Raw genomic sequence first — 16,697 nt, 5'->3', positions numbered from 1 at the left:
TGCGCATCCAGGGAATCGAACCCTGGTCAGTACCGTGGGAGGGTACTATGATACCACTACACCAGATGCGCTTGTTGTTTGTTTATTATAGTTTTTAACCTTATATTACTACTTACACACTGTTACACCATTCTCATCAGATGCGTTTTTTTTGTTTGTTTAATTTTGTAATTTCAAATAGTCTAGCTATGCAAATCATTAATCAACACACTAAGAGTATCTCTAATGATAAGTTTATATGAAACTCAAATTTTGCTCCATAACCACTATTAAGTGGCTCCTAATAACAATGGCACATTACATTTATGCAATTCAACTATATTTTTCTCCAATGATAAATATTTAAACAATTTTATAAAACTTATACTTTTAGTGATTTTGTTATTTGCAACTTTTAGTTTGAGAAAATAAACCAACTTTTAATTTGATGATTCAATAACTTATTTAAGTTATTTCGATCATTTCATTACTACTTACACCGCTACATCATGGTTCCTCCTATATAAGGAGGAAAAAATAAAGAACAATTTATCATTCTTTTAAACTCACTAAGATACCTCTATAGAAAATGCTCTAAGTGCAAGAAAAAGAAAGAAGAGAATTACATGTTTGAACTAAACCTCAACATATCGAATGCCTTTGTAGGGTTTACAATGCTTGAGAAAAACCCATAAGGAATATAATTTTTTTTGTTACAACGAATATCGTTTTTATAATATATTGTATTAAGAAATTAAAATATTGTTCTGTAGAATTTAATCTATATGGTCCTGTAAATACAACCCAGTTAGTAGCTACAAGGACAATGATATGCGAGGGTCGGTGTTCGAACTCCAAACTTTTCACTTCTCTATATTTAAAAATATGTGAGTCCTAAACCTAGTATATAAAAAAAATTGAATTTAATTCATATGCGCTGACAAATGTAAATATTGTTTAATATGGTTAGTTAGTCATAAATATTAAAATTTTAATCTCATTGTATTATACTTCTTTGGTGTATCATATTTTCAATATACCCAAATTACTCTCAAATTGTTATACTTTTTTTTTTGAAGACATAAAAATGGAATATATTAACACTGGCAGTGAGTTCTTCTCAGTACAAGGTGTACCAAGAAGACCACCCCCAAAAAACAAGCTGTCATACAAAGAATATACAAAAAATACAGGTCAGTCGATACCCAAACAAACCAAAGGGTCCGACCATCATCGCTGCAAACCATAAACAAAGTTGGCATTATGAGCCTTTAGCCACCATAAAGAATGGAATTTTACTTTATCTAAAAGCGGTAAGATAGGAGTTTCAACATTGTTAAATACTATGTTATTACGTTCACTCCATATCAGCCAAACACCAAGAAGCCACAGTAATTGAAGAAACGAACGACGAGCTTTAGAGGAACCTGTATAATGAATAAACTGGATAAAATGATCAGTGATGTTAAACGGGTCAACACCCGCCACTCCAATCCAGGCCCTGATATGCTGCCACAGCGAACCGAACATGTCACAATGAATAAACAAGTGAGCTGCTGACTCCTCAAGCTCGTACCCTGCAGGACACCTAGCCCCACCGCTTGCACTATACCGCACCTTACAAGATTGTTTCTGGTTGGGAGCCTGTCCTTTAAGAGACGCCACGCAACAATGGAAACCTTTAAAGGAACCTGCTTATGCCAAATGAGATCTCTAGTTGTTTCAAAAGTAGAAGATGCCGGAGTTCTCATAATCTGATAAGCACCTCGCACTTTGCATCTGTTATGTATGTCTGGATCCCACTGCCACCTGTCAAGAATATTAGCCTGCACAAAAACACCATCAAGTAATTGCCTACACTCCTCTAACATTTCTTCTTCCCACGTCCACAATCTTCTCCTCCAACGCCACGCCTCACACCCATCCTCCCAACCTCGAACACTCATGTCGGCCACAGTACTAAACTTATTTGTCGCTAAATCAAACAAACGACCAAATCTTCTACACAAAGGGACATCTCCTAACCAATTATCTAACCAAAAGAACGTATTGTTTCCATCACCTACCACCTTCGACACCCTTGCACTAAACCAACCACCATCAGCACCATCAACCCCATCCCTAATCTTCACTAACTCCCTCCACCAAGAAGAAACACTCCGGCCCCCAACCTCCAACCTCCCAGCCACCTCACCATATCTCGCCACCAACACCTTATACCACAACCCACCACTATCCACCAACATTTGTTATACTCTTAAATTCAATAATTTTGATTCACTAGTTATAAAAATGTCTTTACACCCTTAACAATTTAATTATTTTTCAAATTTAAATTTAAATCTACACTATAATTTAAGGGAGTAAAAAACTAACTATAAATTTTGGTCAATCTTTTTCTTAATCATTTTTTCATGAGTTATATAGATATTATAAAATTAAAATAAACAAATTAAATTAAAGAGCAATGATATTCTAACAACCAAAAATCAACAACTTTTGTGACAACCACCAATTTTCAAAGGAAAAGTAGATAGTGACACGGAAACCAAAGCAATAGAGAGAGAAAGTAAAAAGATAATGTGAGTATGAGAGATAAAGTTGTCACATAGGTTGTCACAAAATGGTTGTTAGAATATCATTTCTCTAAATTAAAATTGATATAATAAGAGGCGTCGATGTTGAGGGAGTGTCATTCCATAAAGTCATGCCTCCCTTCACTCCACCCTAAAATGCCCCTATATAGAGAATTGATCCTACATTCTTTAAGTTTAGTACTTTATTCTCAAAATAAAATGTAAATCCCCATTTTTATTGTTTTTTAAGCAATGTTTGGTACGAATCTAACAAATTAAGAATTAATAATAATAATAAAAATTCTAAGTTAGCGTTAATCACAATGTTTTCATTTAAGGTACACCAAAAAAACAATGTTTTCTTTTAAAAAAATCCCTCACCGTCCATTTATCTCCCCATTTAGGAAAAAAAACTGATTTTGTCTGATCCATCGGGGATTCTTGTGATTATTTTAACTCCTAGTAGAATGCAGAATAGATTCATATGTCTAAACTGTTAAGTGATCATATGGAAAAATAACATAGGAGGAATTTCCCTTTTTGAGGCCAAAGTACCAAAATTAATGGTAGAAAAATTATGTTTAATTAAATGCAGTATTTTATATGTTATGCTTGCGTAGAGAATTTGAGATTTTGTAAAATATTTTAACTTGATTATTTAAAGTATGAGGATTCTAATTCCAAAGGATTGATTTAATCTATATTATATAAATTTAGGACCCTTTTTTCAAGTTTTAATATGGTATTGACATGTGGCACTCTTAAAAAACACTCTTGAGAAACCAAGCATCCTCAAGCATTTGGATTTCAATAACTTTCTATATTTATATTTGTAACCATATATATCATTTATATTATAATTTATATTATAAAAAATATGTTAATTCAATTATAAATGAAGATTGAGAATAAATAGTCATCTTATAATGGTTGTTTAATATATTATTAATAATGACATTAAATGGATTAAATATTTTTAATTTTTTGTGACGGAAACAAGTTTGTTAGACATTCTTAGAAAAAAAATGATTTTTTTACTACAAATCGAAGAAGCCCGCGGAAAACTTAGGTACGTACAATTTTTTTGGTGCTTTTGGTATGATTCTTAAATAAAACTACAAATTTTTTGGATATAATAAACTCTGAGAAAATTACGAATTTAAGGAAATCAAAGTGAATTTAGTTAAGAACCGTACGAAAAGCACTTAAGAAATTGTACCTAAGTTTTTTTTCTAAATTGAATAGGTGCATTAGTTACTTTCAAATAAAACCATTTTTTTTTAAGGAAACGGAACCATTTTTATTGGCACCGAAAAAAAAAGATTATTTTGTTAATGTTGGATACGTAAATTAATAGTGACTATTTTTATTGGACTAAAAAGTATACCACAATTAGTTTGTCAAGAAAACGTCAGTTGTTTTTCTATTTTATTTCTTTTTCTTTGTGTCAACTTCGTATCTCTCTATCAAATCAAAATGGCCCTAAGGATCGATTAGGTTTCTGATGCATCCCCTTCCAAAGAAAGTTGAAATATCAGGGTTCGAATTATTCGTCTTTGGTTTGTGAGAATCCGTACATTAATATGTACTTTAAATGAGTTTTTTTTTTGTGTCTACAAAAAAATGCAGGTCAACACATCAATACATTCAATAGAAAATAATGCACTTTAAACACATTTTAATGTTTGTCCAAAAGTTTTATTTTAGTTCAGAATTACCTAATATGCATAAAATAAAAATAATAATGTCTAAACTACCCCACAAAATATGTGTATAAATTAGATATCCATATCAACAACATTGCACATCACATGCTTCTATCCTACTTTTTTTCACCTCTTTGTTTTTCATTATTTGTTGTTTGTTGCTTTGTAAAACCAAATGACATCAAGTGTGATTATGTTCTAATGTATTCCATTTTAAAGAAAATTGGAATATCATGGTTCAAATCGTTTTTCTTCAACAAAAAAAATGTTTGCTTATTGTTGTGAGACATGTACAAGACAAACTTTCCTATTCTTTGGTAATGGTTTTTTGACGGATAAAAAGGTTAATTTATGATTTATCAGCATGTTAATTTTTTGATCTAACGTTAGTCATATTTTTTCCATTATTTTTTTATTGATTTAACGTTAGTCATATTTTTTCCATTATTTTTTTAAAAAAATTATTTTTTTAAGGTCATGTTTTCGAAGAAAAAAGTGTATATAATTTATTTATATTTATATTTATATTTTTTTTATGATTAAGTCGTTTTTTTAAACAAACACAAGAATTTCATGGCTACTTTTGTGATATAAACTAATCGTATACAATTTTTTGTTCATGGCTCTTTCTAATCCAAATTGACATTGTTTGTTGAAAAAAATGCAACAAGAATTGTGTTATTTTCACTTTAAATGTATAATAGTCATTCATGAATATTTTGTAATAAATCATAAAGTGATATTTTAAAGTTTCATCAAAAAAAATTTACGGAAAAAAAGTTAAAAGTGAAAAGAATATATCATTTTAAAATCATTAATGTTATTTTTAAATTGTAATATTGTCTCCCAAGAAGTCACTTGGTAGAGAGTTTCTCTCTTCAACATGAGAAACTCGGTTGAATACCCAGCACTTAGAGAAATTGTAACATTATTTTCTATCATATGAAAGAGAAAAGGTGAAAAGAAAGAAAGTAATAAAAAAAGTGAAAAGAATATATATTTTTTTTAATGAAAACTAGTTGTCAACCCGTGCTTCGCACGGGGTGGATTGCTTTTTTTCGGATAATTTTGTTGGCAAACACATATTTGTTAATACGCTTAAAAGTAAACTGATTCGAAATTTAGATATTACATGCATATAAATATAAAAAAGCATGATCCAAAAACGAATATTGCACAGATAAGAAGATAAAATCGAATAGGAGCTTGTCGCCCTCTTGTAGGTGATTGTCCCTAACAAACTGGAACCAACCTCCTCCCAAGGATTTTTTTAGCCTTGTTACGCTCAGTGGTAATGAGGCGGCAATTGTATTCCTGACCGGTAAGCACATCAAGCAACCGCATTGTCTTTCTTGTAGTTGTATTTTTCAAAAAAATAGCTGCATTTTTCACATTCTAGCAAATTAAGGGAAAGAGCAAAATATGAGTGAAAATGCAAACTTAATATTCATAAAAAAAAAGGTAAAAAAAAAAATGTAAGGACAATTTTTTTTTAATCTAATATAACAATAAAAAAAGGGTCCTTAAACGCATGGTTATTTGATTTTTTTTTCTTTCAAAAATGATATAAAGGATGGAAAAACCTAGAATAAAAGAAAATTGTCAAAGAATGGATGATAATTACTATAGCCACTTTTGAACATCTAAATTTACTTGAATCTTGAAATAAAGGGGAATGGAGAGAAATTTCTTTGTAACACTCTTTAAGGTTCTCACGCAATTTTTTTTTATGGTTCAAGTGAACGTTATAGTTTAAGTATCCGCTAATAAATACTGTTACAAACTAAGTATATGATATCTCATATAATCCATTAGATATTAAGTTGTTAAATATTAGTTACATAAAATTATTCAAGCTTTGTGGTAAGAGAAACCAAAATACAATAAAAAACCTCATTTGTAGTAATTTATACATAATCACAAATCACAACAAAGATGTATGATGACCAAGGTTTTTCTATATGTCCCTGCAGCCAACATCATTTTTTGTTTACCTTAAATAACAGTCCAAATTGTGTACTTTGCATTTTTAAAACTTCAATAGTCTTAGATTAATATCTAAAGAGTGCAATATTAGATGTAGTTAGTTGATTATAAGGATAACGAAATGCAAGCAGAAAGCAAGATAATTACATTTAACATATTTAACCATAGTAAGTTCATTGTAGCAATTTGTGATTAGCATTGAATTGAATAAGATGCAATCATAATTGGAATCTTGATCTTCATAATTAACTTATTACATACCATTATCTCCTTTCTCATTGTCAGCTGGATATTATCTGAGTGTCTAGGAAGCGAAAATATTTCAATTGTAGTTGAAGAAAATGTTCAAAGTCTCCAAATCTAATGCATCTGAACTATTAAACTCAGTGGTTAAAATTGTGAATGATTTCCTAGCTGAAGCGCCTTGATTTGGTGTTCAGAAGACAAGAAGCATAGTGTAGATTCTTTCCTAAAAAAAAGAATAGTGCATATTGCAACATTGTTTATGAATTTATGGTAAATGTAATAATAACATGACCCGCATAAATGTCTCCAATAGCACACAAGTCTCCATCTAATCAATGCAAGAAAATAAAAAATGCAAAAGCAGGATGATTTACATTCAAATGAAATGATGGCATGAGCACAGTTAGGCCTCATTGTAATCATCAATTGTGAACATGAAGTGGGATTTTACTACTCTAGGGAAAACCCTTTCAATTGGGACCATTAAGATTAATATGCAGTGGCAAAGAAAGGAAAAAAAAATCATGAAACCAAATATGCACAAGAAATGGTCTAAAACTCTTTTGTAGAGCATTCTCTTTTCTGTCTTTGATATAACTCAACGTTACACAAGTGATGAACCTAACTTGTCAACAACATTCATGTATCTCTTGGAAGAGAAAACATATGGTGTTGGTGACATTTTTTTTATGACTTTATAAAGTTTCAATGAAAGAATCTGTAAAAACTTCCAATAAAAATTGTGAACATAACAATTACAAATACAGAAGAAGTATTATACCACTATATTACAGGTACAGAGATGGACATTGGTACTGAAACATCCCCTGCAGCAAAGCTTGAATCCCTAGTTTGAGCTGAATTGCTAGCCAATGCATAGCCTACACCTAATACACCATAATGTAGAGATGCATTTTCACATCTCTGAAACACTATAGCAAGTGAAGCGGCTTTACGTCTAGATCGCTTTGTCCCGGTAAATAGTAGGGTTTGAAGTAATCCGGCAATAGTTGGTGCCTTAACCGCCCTTTCAATTGCAGCTGAACCTCCACTCCGGCATAACTCGAGCAATGCTGCAACTGCATTCTCCTTACCCGTTGGTGTTCCACAATGCATCATTCCTATCAATCCAAACAAAGCAAACAAAAAGATGCAAATACAATGATATAAAATTACGTTATTCAACCCGACTCAATAGTCCTGAACAAAGAAAAAAATTGATGGTTCTAGTTAACAACACATTTATAAGAAGCACAAAAAGTTTATCACTGCAAATTAGGAATTGTCTAATTAAGCAATAAGTTAGTTAAGTCCTAATACTGCACTAATGGAACATGTTTTAGTTCATATCACTTCAGAAGAGTATATTGAAAAGGTAAAGCATTTGTTATAACTTCATAAGGATCTGATCCAGCCCCAATAAACACCAAATGAGTCCCATCAAATTCCTCCACATCAGGACAACCTACAATCATACATAACACACATTAGTCTCGGCATTGTGGTCCTACCCAACTCCGGGGATTTGTTTCTACCATTGTGAGCAGAGAATACACGATTTACACAGACAAAAAATACTAACAAATTTATGATTGTTTGTTGTGTTGTTCGAAGAGTACATACCACTTTCAACACAAATCTCAATTTCATTTTGATCATTCCCCTGAAGAACAACCCTGAAATCTCCTTCCAAAAGTGGTAACAAAACCACGTAGGTAGAACCATCTTGCCATTAAAATAATGTAGAAGAAAATGAGAACATGCTAGACAAAAAACAAACAACAGATGAAGAAGTTATTTGCTAAAGGAGTATTCAAATATAAAACTGTTAAGATATATGAACCCGTAAAGATTATCTTGTAAGAGAACCGTTGCCCGTCGTATGCTACGTTTGGTTTTTTCCTCAGACTCTCAGAAACATCTTTGTTAGCCTCATATCAACATAGCATACTTCATTTATTTGCTCTGGTGTAAAAGCTTGTCGTGCCTATCAGCAAACCAAAACACCAAATCAATATGGTTTTAACGAATCAATTCCTAATTGTGGACTTTCATTGGTAAGCTATCTTAAGTAACATGACTAATTTGCAAACAATAAAAAAACGTTTTTGCTTCTTAAATGAATTTCTCAATATGTTTTGCTGGGCGGTGAGTTTCACGAAATCACAGTGCGTAAAAGCAAATTCAGCACGTTGAAGCTTCAACAAAATCACAGGTCCACAAGCCAAACATATTAGTTTCAATTTGCAATTGGTGACTTTTAAGCTATAATGGGTAAATTAACCTCAAACTTAACAGCTAGGCTTCTCATAGAATATGTAAAATGAGTGTATACAGTCTAATGAAATTCTTTTTTTCCCTCATCTCATGCATCAAAATCACTACAATAAAACCGCCAGTCACTAACAATAATTAAAAAAACAAACAACGAAATCGAATTGAATGCGAAAGCCAAAATGACCTCAAGCAATAGATCAATAACACGCTCCATCTGAGCACCAACGGGGGCTTTACGTATATTATTAATCTGCTGAAGCCTCTCAGTATCATTTGAGAATTTAACACCAGTTTTTGAATTTCTTCCATTTGATGAAGCATTTGCAGCCACCACCGGAGTATTAGGTTTTCTGCTACCAACTTTGCTCGACGCAATTCTCAAGAGTGTCGATTGACACTTCTCTTGTTGTTTCTTGAACCTATCTAGCTTTTCCGCCACAAACATTCAAATGTGCTTCTCCACCATGACACAATGTGTGGCTTGACACTATATCAGAAGTTCGTCGCAATCATCATCAACACAAAAACTAACGCTGCATATAGTGATGGATCAATTCAATATAATTCATTCCACTGAAATAACTCATTAAACCTAAATCTATTAGTCCTTCAGAGAAAGTACAAACTTTTTGGGAAAAGGTTACCGAAGTATCCAAAGTTTCAAACATTTGTACATGTTTCTGTCTCCTTAAGATTATTGTGCTGCTGTAGTGCCAATTTATATCCTTTCTTAATGTTCCATACATGATATCACCATGTATCTTCTTCAGCGCTACCCAAACTTGCCAACAATTTCTGATTCAAATGGAAGCATTATACTTAATGTTCTGTCAAAATTGCCATCCTTCTAAATATGCACAAAGGAAGAAAAAAAATCAAATCTTAAAAACGCAATTTTGAAGAGATAAAAAAAAGTTCACATTGCATGTATTTTACAGAGAAATAAACAAATGGTTTTCACATGAAAAAAAAATGAAACATTGGTACTGACCTGCACTTTTATATCATAGTTCCAATCTCACGGAACCATCAATCCTACAAACTTCAAAACCCTTATTCAGTAAAATATTAATCCATTTTATTGGGCACTTTAGTCCACTAACTAAAAATTCAAATATGATATCATGATATAGCGTAGTTCATCCAAATAAATTGTGCATTTGAACAAAATATGACTGTGAGTGGTTTCAAAAATTCCAAATCATGGTTCATCATCAAGATTAATTCAGTTTAATGAACCATGTAACATGCCATTGAACATGTTTATCAAAGGTCTAGAAAAGTTACAAACCAATTGTTTAGCATACTTTAATTTCAGGAATCAAACTTGAAGTCTGAAAGTAAAGCAATGCAAAGCCTAAAATTCAAAACTTAATGTTGTTGCACATGGGAATCCCAATTTGGAATCAAAACCAAATGAATGTCAACCCAATTTTTAACACAATGAAACAATCATCAATGGAAGTAACCAAACAAAGGCTAACAAACAATGTAACAAAGCACAAACCTTCTTGTTCCACTTTAATTTCAAACAGGACAACAAAGCTATAAAATTGAACAAAAAGTTTGATATCCATCGAAGGAGTTTTAAGTATGAAGTTCAGGGTTTGATCCTTGGAAACTAACATATATCTATCCAAAAAAAGAAAGAGTTAACTACTCACATTGTTTTTCCATATGCTTTGCCTATCTCACTTGAGACTGTGTCACTCAACTTGGTATAGAAACTTGCAACAAACCCAAGTCTCCAAAGCTGAGAAAAAGCCGCTCCTCCAACTCCAAAAATTGTGAGGAAAGCACAAACGCAATCGGCAACACTATATCCAATTACACTCCCTGGACCCCTTCTTCCTTTTCTTTTCTCAGCAACCCCTTTTGTTCCAGCTGTACCCTAAACAAACACCAAACCAATCAACTCTAAAGTATAAAAAGCATCAACCCTAGAACCAAAAACAATGAAAATTTTCATATCCATTATCATAATTGCATAGACAACACATACTGTGTGTCCTTGTAGAACTTGAATTTCCCAAACTCAAATCCAAATTGTGATCTGCAGCATTACCTGATGATATGATTCTGTCATTTAATAATGCACTTAATTATTAATTAGCTTTAAGTGAATTTGAATAATTAAAATGTAAACAAACACTTCCAATTAAAAGTGCTAGCCAGAATTAAGTTCATTATCAAAATGAAAACAGGAAAAACACCCCAAAATTCTACAGACCTTAATAAACCAAATCAAGTTCGTAGTCCTACCTGAGTGGCTTGGTGAAGAAGTCATCTGCTTGATCTTTTAACTACCAGTGACAATCCAAGATTCAAGGACTCTAAATCCAATTTTCCAAATGTCTGATCCTATAAAAGAACCAGAATTATACAGCTTGGTTAAGGCGCATATGGTTCATGGTCCATGTGGTTTAACAAACAGAAACTCACCTTGCATGAGAGATGGGAAATGCTCTAAATACTATCCTAAGAAATTCCAATCAGTAACAATTGTCGATCAAGAAGGAATCCCTGTTATAGCAGAAAATATGGGATATCAGTCGCCATTTACCATAACCGAGAACATAAAAACTATCAACGCAATCTGCCATAGCGCCGTAGTGACAGATATTCCATAACAATGCTAAGAAAAAGCATTAGAAACAAATTAATTTTTTCCAGAATCTCACCTTACAATATGTCTGGACGTTGTTCACCTTATAAATTGTGCAATCTCACATTTCCTTCTCATGTGACTTCTTTTTTTATTAATAAATTGTGCACCTTCTCTTGATTGACCAACCTTTTAGCATCTTCAAAAGCCTATAGAACAAAAATGGAATCACATTTCTCTTCCATCAAAAGTGCTACAACAATAACTATTTATACCTTAACCACTAAACACCACTAACCTTTGGTTCAGATTGTTTAAGACACTTTATCAAGTTCAACACCACTAACTTGATCAGTACCATCATCATTCCCTTTGTACCTATACCACCTAAAACACAATACAAAGTAACCCAAATTAACAACTTAAACTTGCCATATCAAGTTGCACAAATTAATCTCAAATTGCAATCTGCAGCTATAAACTTAAAAATCAGGAGGGAGATCCGCAAGCTTGTTGCTGACAGCAGGCACCTTAATGGATTTATTCACTCTATGCTTCCTGTCAAGAACACGTCAAGTTATAAATATCATATTATTACGGTTTCTTAAACCTTTAAAGTAACAGAAAATAACTATTAATGTAGCAACCATAAGAATTACCTCTTCAAATTTCTCCTTCTCATTTTGCACATGATTTGAGGTTCCACTCCCCTCCCTCAAATTCTGAAAAATAAATACCTACCAAAAAAAGATAACTATAGAAACCATAGTCACAAACCAAGAAATGAAATCCACCAAATCAAGGACATAATTGAATTCACACAAGGGAGACAGAGAAAGGTAATAGCAAAGAAAGAATTTCTTTATTGGTCATGTGTTGGAGATAATACTGGGAATTTTTTTTTATGGCGACCAATTGGTTAAATTTTTGGAAAATATTAGACATTTAAGAACCTCAATTCTGCTATCAATTGCTAATTCTTCAAAAACCATTTTAAAAAAAATGATACATCATAAAAGCCTATTTTTGTTACGGCAATATGAGTAGTAGACATATAGATGACAAATATGTTTTCACAGAATGTAGAACCCTATAAACTTTGCTACTTGCATAATCATAAGCTTTATAGAAAATACCTATTTGATGTAGAGCATGAACTTCGGCAACAGACCTGACGAGTTCCCGTTCAAAGTTTCATATCCTACCCTCAAGTTTTTATTTTTTATTTTTACAATTGAATAAAAACTCATTTGTGTAAAATAAATCACAATTTCAACTTAATGAATTTAGTGGTACACATCATATTCATTGTTTTAGGTCTCTAAAACTGCAACATTGTGGCTTAAAAAATCTTAATATACATCATGCTAGGATTAAAAAATGAAGATATTTGACAGATAAAAATGCAACAAATGATGCTTGTTAAGTGATACCAAACTTCAAAACAACTTATATTCATAGTTGTTCGTTGGCAACTTAAAAATACCTATTGTTAAGTGATACCAAACTTTAACACATCAAAACAACTTATATTCATGGTGGTTCAGCATAAATTCCTACTTCTGCCCCCAACTTCAAAATCGTCTACAGAAGTCAAATCTGGACCAAAATCAATGAAACTGGTACAAAAACGTCCGGAATTTCGTTAGCTAACCATAGCATCAAAAATCACTTGATTCCAAGTTACAGGGAGTGAGTTCTTACCGTTTTAGTGGAGCCCTGTCCCAAATACGGGTTTCACCAAACTTCTTCCAAAAACAGCTTATTCCTAGCTTGTATCCCAATCAGCAGCCTAATTACAATTTATCCACTTCTGCCCTTGCCCTAATCCTCCATAATCACTTTCTGTCAGCTTCTAAAACAGCTCAATTATGATTTAAGCAATTCTGTCAACTCCCAAAATAGTTTATCAGTTCACCACCTACTCATATGGTAACTTAAATATAGCATTGGTAATATAAAGAACACATAACCATACCTGCAACAACTTGTATTCCAACTTAAGCTTCTGCAAAACAACTTAATGGACAACTTATTGCTTCTAAAGACTTCAATTTTAACCCAAACACTAAAACATCAATTCAAACATACCCCACAACAACTTAATTGCTACTTTCTAAACAATCTGATGGCAATAGTTCAAAACTATACAAATTGAGAAATTTAATTTCACATAGATGAATTAAACCCAAAATTGCAAAGAAACAAACCAAAAACCTAAATTTTTGAATTAAAAGCACAAAACTCATTCAATCTGAGACATGCATGGCCTTAGATTCAAGAAGGAATAAGAAAATCACCTCTTTGATGAAGAAGAAGAAGACGCCGACCCTTCTTTCTCTATTCCCGTTTCCTCTTTCTCTCATCCCCCTTCTTCCTCTCCCGTTCCAATCTCTCGTCCCCCTTCTTTTGTTTTGTTTTTTTTTTTCCTTTTCACATATATATAGGCAAGGGGAGTCCATTTACTAATTTACGAAAATGCCCTTATTAAGGGCAAAATTGTAATTTCCACGGACATTGATTTTCCTATCTAGTTTAGTAGAAGAATATATTATTTTACATATTATGGGTAATGAAATGATTTTTCCACTTAATTGTACATCAATTGTATCATCTTCATAATGTCATTATAAAGAAACTAAGAAGTGTGTCATTAAAAAAATGTTAATTATGTTTTAAATGAATAAAAATCATTAATGACAATTTCAATGTGGAGGTAACAGCATTGATGTAGTGCAATTGTTGGTAATTTGATATTCTCTTTCAACCATTATATTTGAAACAATAGCAAAATAAAAAGTGGAGAAATTGTTGATAGTGAAAAGTTAACTCAATTTGCTATTATCTAAGCTATTATTAATAATAGCAAAAGAAAAAGTGGAGAAATTGTTAATAGTGAAAAGTTAACTCAATTTGCTATCATCTAAGCTATTAATGAATTAGATTTTTTTAACAAAGCAAAACATTCAATGTATTTTCTCTCAACTTTCGACCACAACAAAGCTTGGTGACATTCTTTCAACAAGAGCTTAGTGACATGACACTTCACCCTTTGGTCCGTAATTTTTTTTTCTTTTCCAAAACATTAAAAACATAATATACAATATTAAGTGTTAACGATTTCAAATGACGAACTAAGAGATTTACTCACCAAACATGCAAATCAAATGACAAATTACAAACCTTAGCTTTATAATATTATATTGATGTTGAGAAACATCTTATAATCAATCACTATGTCGTCACAATTTTGGTTTTCAACGAGTTATCTATGACCATTTTTCGAGGAATAAACAGTGAAATTAGTCCCCAAACTATCACTCTCTCACCATTGGTACACGGAAGAATTAGATAATTCAAGATTTAAGCATTCGTACACTGGAAAAATTAAATTGAGAAATGGTGTAGACATTATTGTGGATAAAGAATGAAAAAAAAGGATATTGTGGATGTAAAGATGATATGAGATTGGATTATAGCCTACAAATTTGCAGTTGAATATCTTTAAAAAAAAATTGAAAGGAAATACTCCCTCCGGTCCTTGATATAAGAAAGAAAACCAAAAATCATCAAGACCAAAGAGTACATTAACTAATGTAATTTTGTTAACAAATTTCTAGATATGTCCTCATTAAATATATAATGTTACCAAATCCAAATAAGCATCACTTAAAAAAGGGATAGACACTATTAACTACACATTGTACGTAGTTTAATTAAATTGCAGAACAATCTAGAGCAATTTGATTTATCAGTGGCTAGCCATGTTCTTTTCATATTCCAACTTAAAAAACACGCTTATAGGAGTAAATTAGAGCAACACACTAAAATTTAAAACAAATTGAATCAATAAATATGACATTTAATAGTAGGAATTAAATAAGGGTAAAAGTGGTATTTAGTCAATAAATATGCACTCAAAATTGTACTTTTTCTTATATTAAGGACCAAACATTTTTTTGAAAAGTTGCTTATATTAAGGACCGGAGGGAGTAAGACAACTTTAATGGTATTAGTGTTTACGCACCTTAGGTAGGGTTGGAAGAATATCTAAAGTAAAATTTTGAAAGGATTTAAAAGGCTTAATTCAATATATACCACAAGAAGAAAGTATTTTTTTAGGAGGGGATCTAAATGGGCATGTTAGGAGTGTTTGATAAGTTTTGAAGGCCTAAATGAGGGTATAGCCTCGGGGAGATAAATGCAAAGGGTAAATTCATCATAGATTTTTTGTTGTCTTTTGATCTTACTTTAAGAAAACAAAAGGGAATCTTATTACATACAAGAGTGAGATGTCATGTTTTCAAATAGATCTCTTTCTTACAGAAAGATTTGTTTGAACTTTTTTACATGGAGAGAGTTTGACTATCCAACATATAATATTGGTTATGGATGCAAGAGTTAAGAAACGAGTGAAGAGGAGATGCCCCAGTTGGGATACAAGGATCAAGTGGTGACATTTAAAGGATGAAAAACAAAGTGTTTTCCTACAAAATATTTTAAAGGAAGGCTGCGTGAAGCTACATAGAAGTGAAAATGACATGTGGAACAAGATGACATATGAGATTAGAAAAGAAGCAAAGAATTTTGATTTTGGACCTAGATAGAAGTAAAGAATCTTGGTGAAACTAACGTGTTCAAATTAAAATGAGAATCAAAAGGGGGTATTTTTAAGTGTGGTATAGGTGTAAAAGTATAAATATTTACGAAAATTATAAGAGAACTAAGAAAGGGGGCAAGAAGGCATGCAACAACACAAGCTTTTGATGGGTTATAAATCACAAAGTCATTAACCTTTACCTATCTCTAAGGGTACTAGCAGGGCTCAAAACCCATAATGTATATAGATCCAAAGTCTATCTTTTTACTACTAGACTAAACCTTTATAATTGAAAAATTGCGATGAACTAAAAAAAGGATTTTTATATCAAATTAATCATGACAAATGACCTATTCTTTATACTCGAATAATCTCTCATCTTGATTTTTTTTATCGAAAAACATTATTGGTTTAATTGTTCTTGCTGATTGGGATTGTTCGGTCAAACACATTTTCCAAAAGTTACTGATGATATTATGAGTTTGTTGAAAGAATTGAAAATTTCTTGATAATTAATAATAACATAAAAAAACTAAGAAATAATTCAGAATAATGTAGCCTAAAATGGGTTAGATCATTATATTAGGTTGAGAGGAACCACACAAGTGAGATTGGATCCATATATTTAACTAAAATCTTAAGGCATTATGTATATTTGTCCTCTCATCTATATGTTGTTCAACATCTGCTTTTATATCAATTATGAAACTTTAACTCACACG

The 16,697-nt window shown here is 31.8% G+C and overlaps 1 long non-coding RNA gene and 1 other non-coding gene across 25 annotated transcripts; both read right to left on the bottom strand.

The window, feature by feature from the left end:
* On the bottom strand, window positions 1-71 carry TRNAG-CCC (transfer RNA glycine (anticodon CCC)). Its single transcript has one exon. It is a non-coding gene; the product is annotated as a tRNA-Gly (tRNA).
* Window positions 72-5,328: 5,257 nt separating this feature from the next.
* Window positions 5,329-13,799, bottom strand: LOC146945450 (uncharacterized). 24 transcript variants are annotated; one of them, XR_015026369.1, is made up of 18 exons: window positions 13,354-13,669; window positions 13,080-13,261; window positions 12,862-12,994; window positions 12,035-12,129; window positions 11,906-11,933; window positions 11,674-11,762; window positions 11,452-11,584; window positions 11,213-11,293; window positions 11,033-11,131; window positions 10,773-10,849; window positions 10,435-10,661; window positions 9,762-9,805; window positions 9,445-9,617; window positions 8,955-9,303; window positions 8,117-8,480; window positions 7,275-7,958; window positions 6,509-6,716; window positions 5,329-5,656 (listed from the first exon to the last, which is right to left on the bottom strand). It is a non-coding gene; the product is annotated as an uncharacterized LOC146945450 (long non-coding RNA). The 24 variants fall into 24 exon arrangements; XR_015026371.1 differs by having other exon boundaries at window positions 5,329-5,640; XR_015026368.1 differs by lacking the exons at window positions 5,329-5,656; window positions 6,509-6,716 and adding an exon at window positions 13,676-13,798 and having other exon boundaries at window positions 7,042-7,958; window positions 13,354-13,383.
* Between the last annotated feature and the right edge of the window lie 2,898 nt (window positions 13,800-16,697).

The sequence above is a fragment of the Medicago sativa genome, chromosome 2 (genome assembly GCF_051527215.1).
Source record: "Medicago sativa cultivar Bolivia chromosome 2, Bolivia_mono, whole genome shotgun sequence".
Lineage (NCBI taxonomy): Eukaryota > Viridiplantae > Streptophyta > Magnoliopsida > Fabales > Fabaceae > Medicago > Medicago sativa.
Note: the sequence above shows the minus strand (reverse complement) of the source record. Positions and strands in the feature narration are given on the sequence as shown.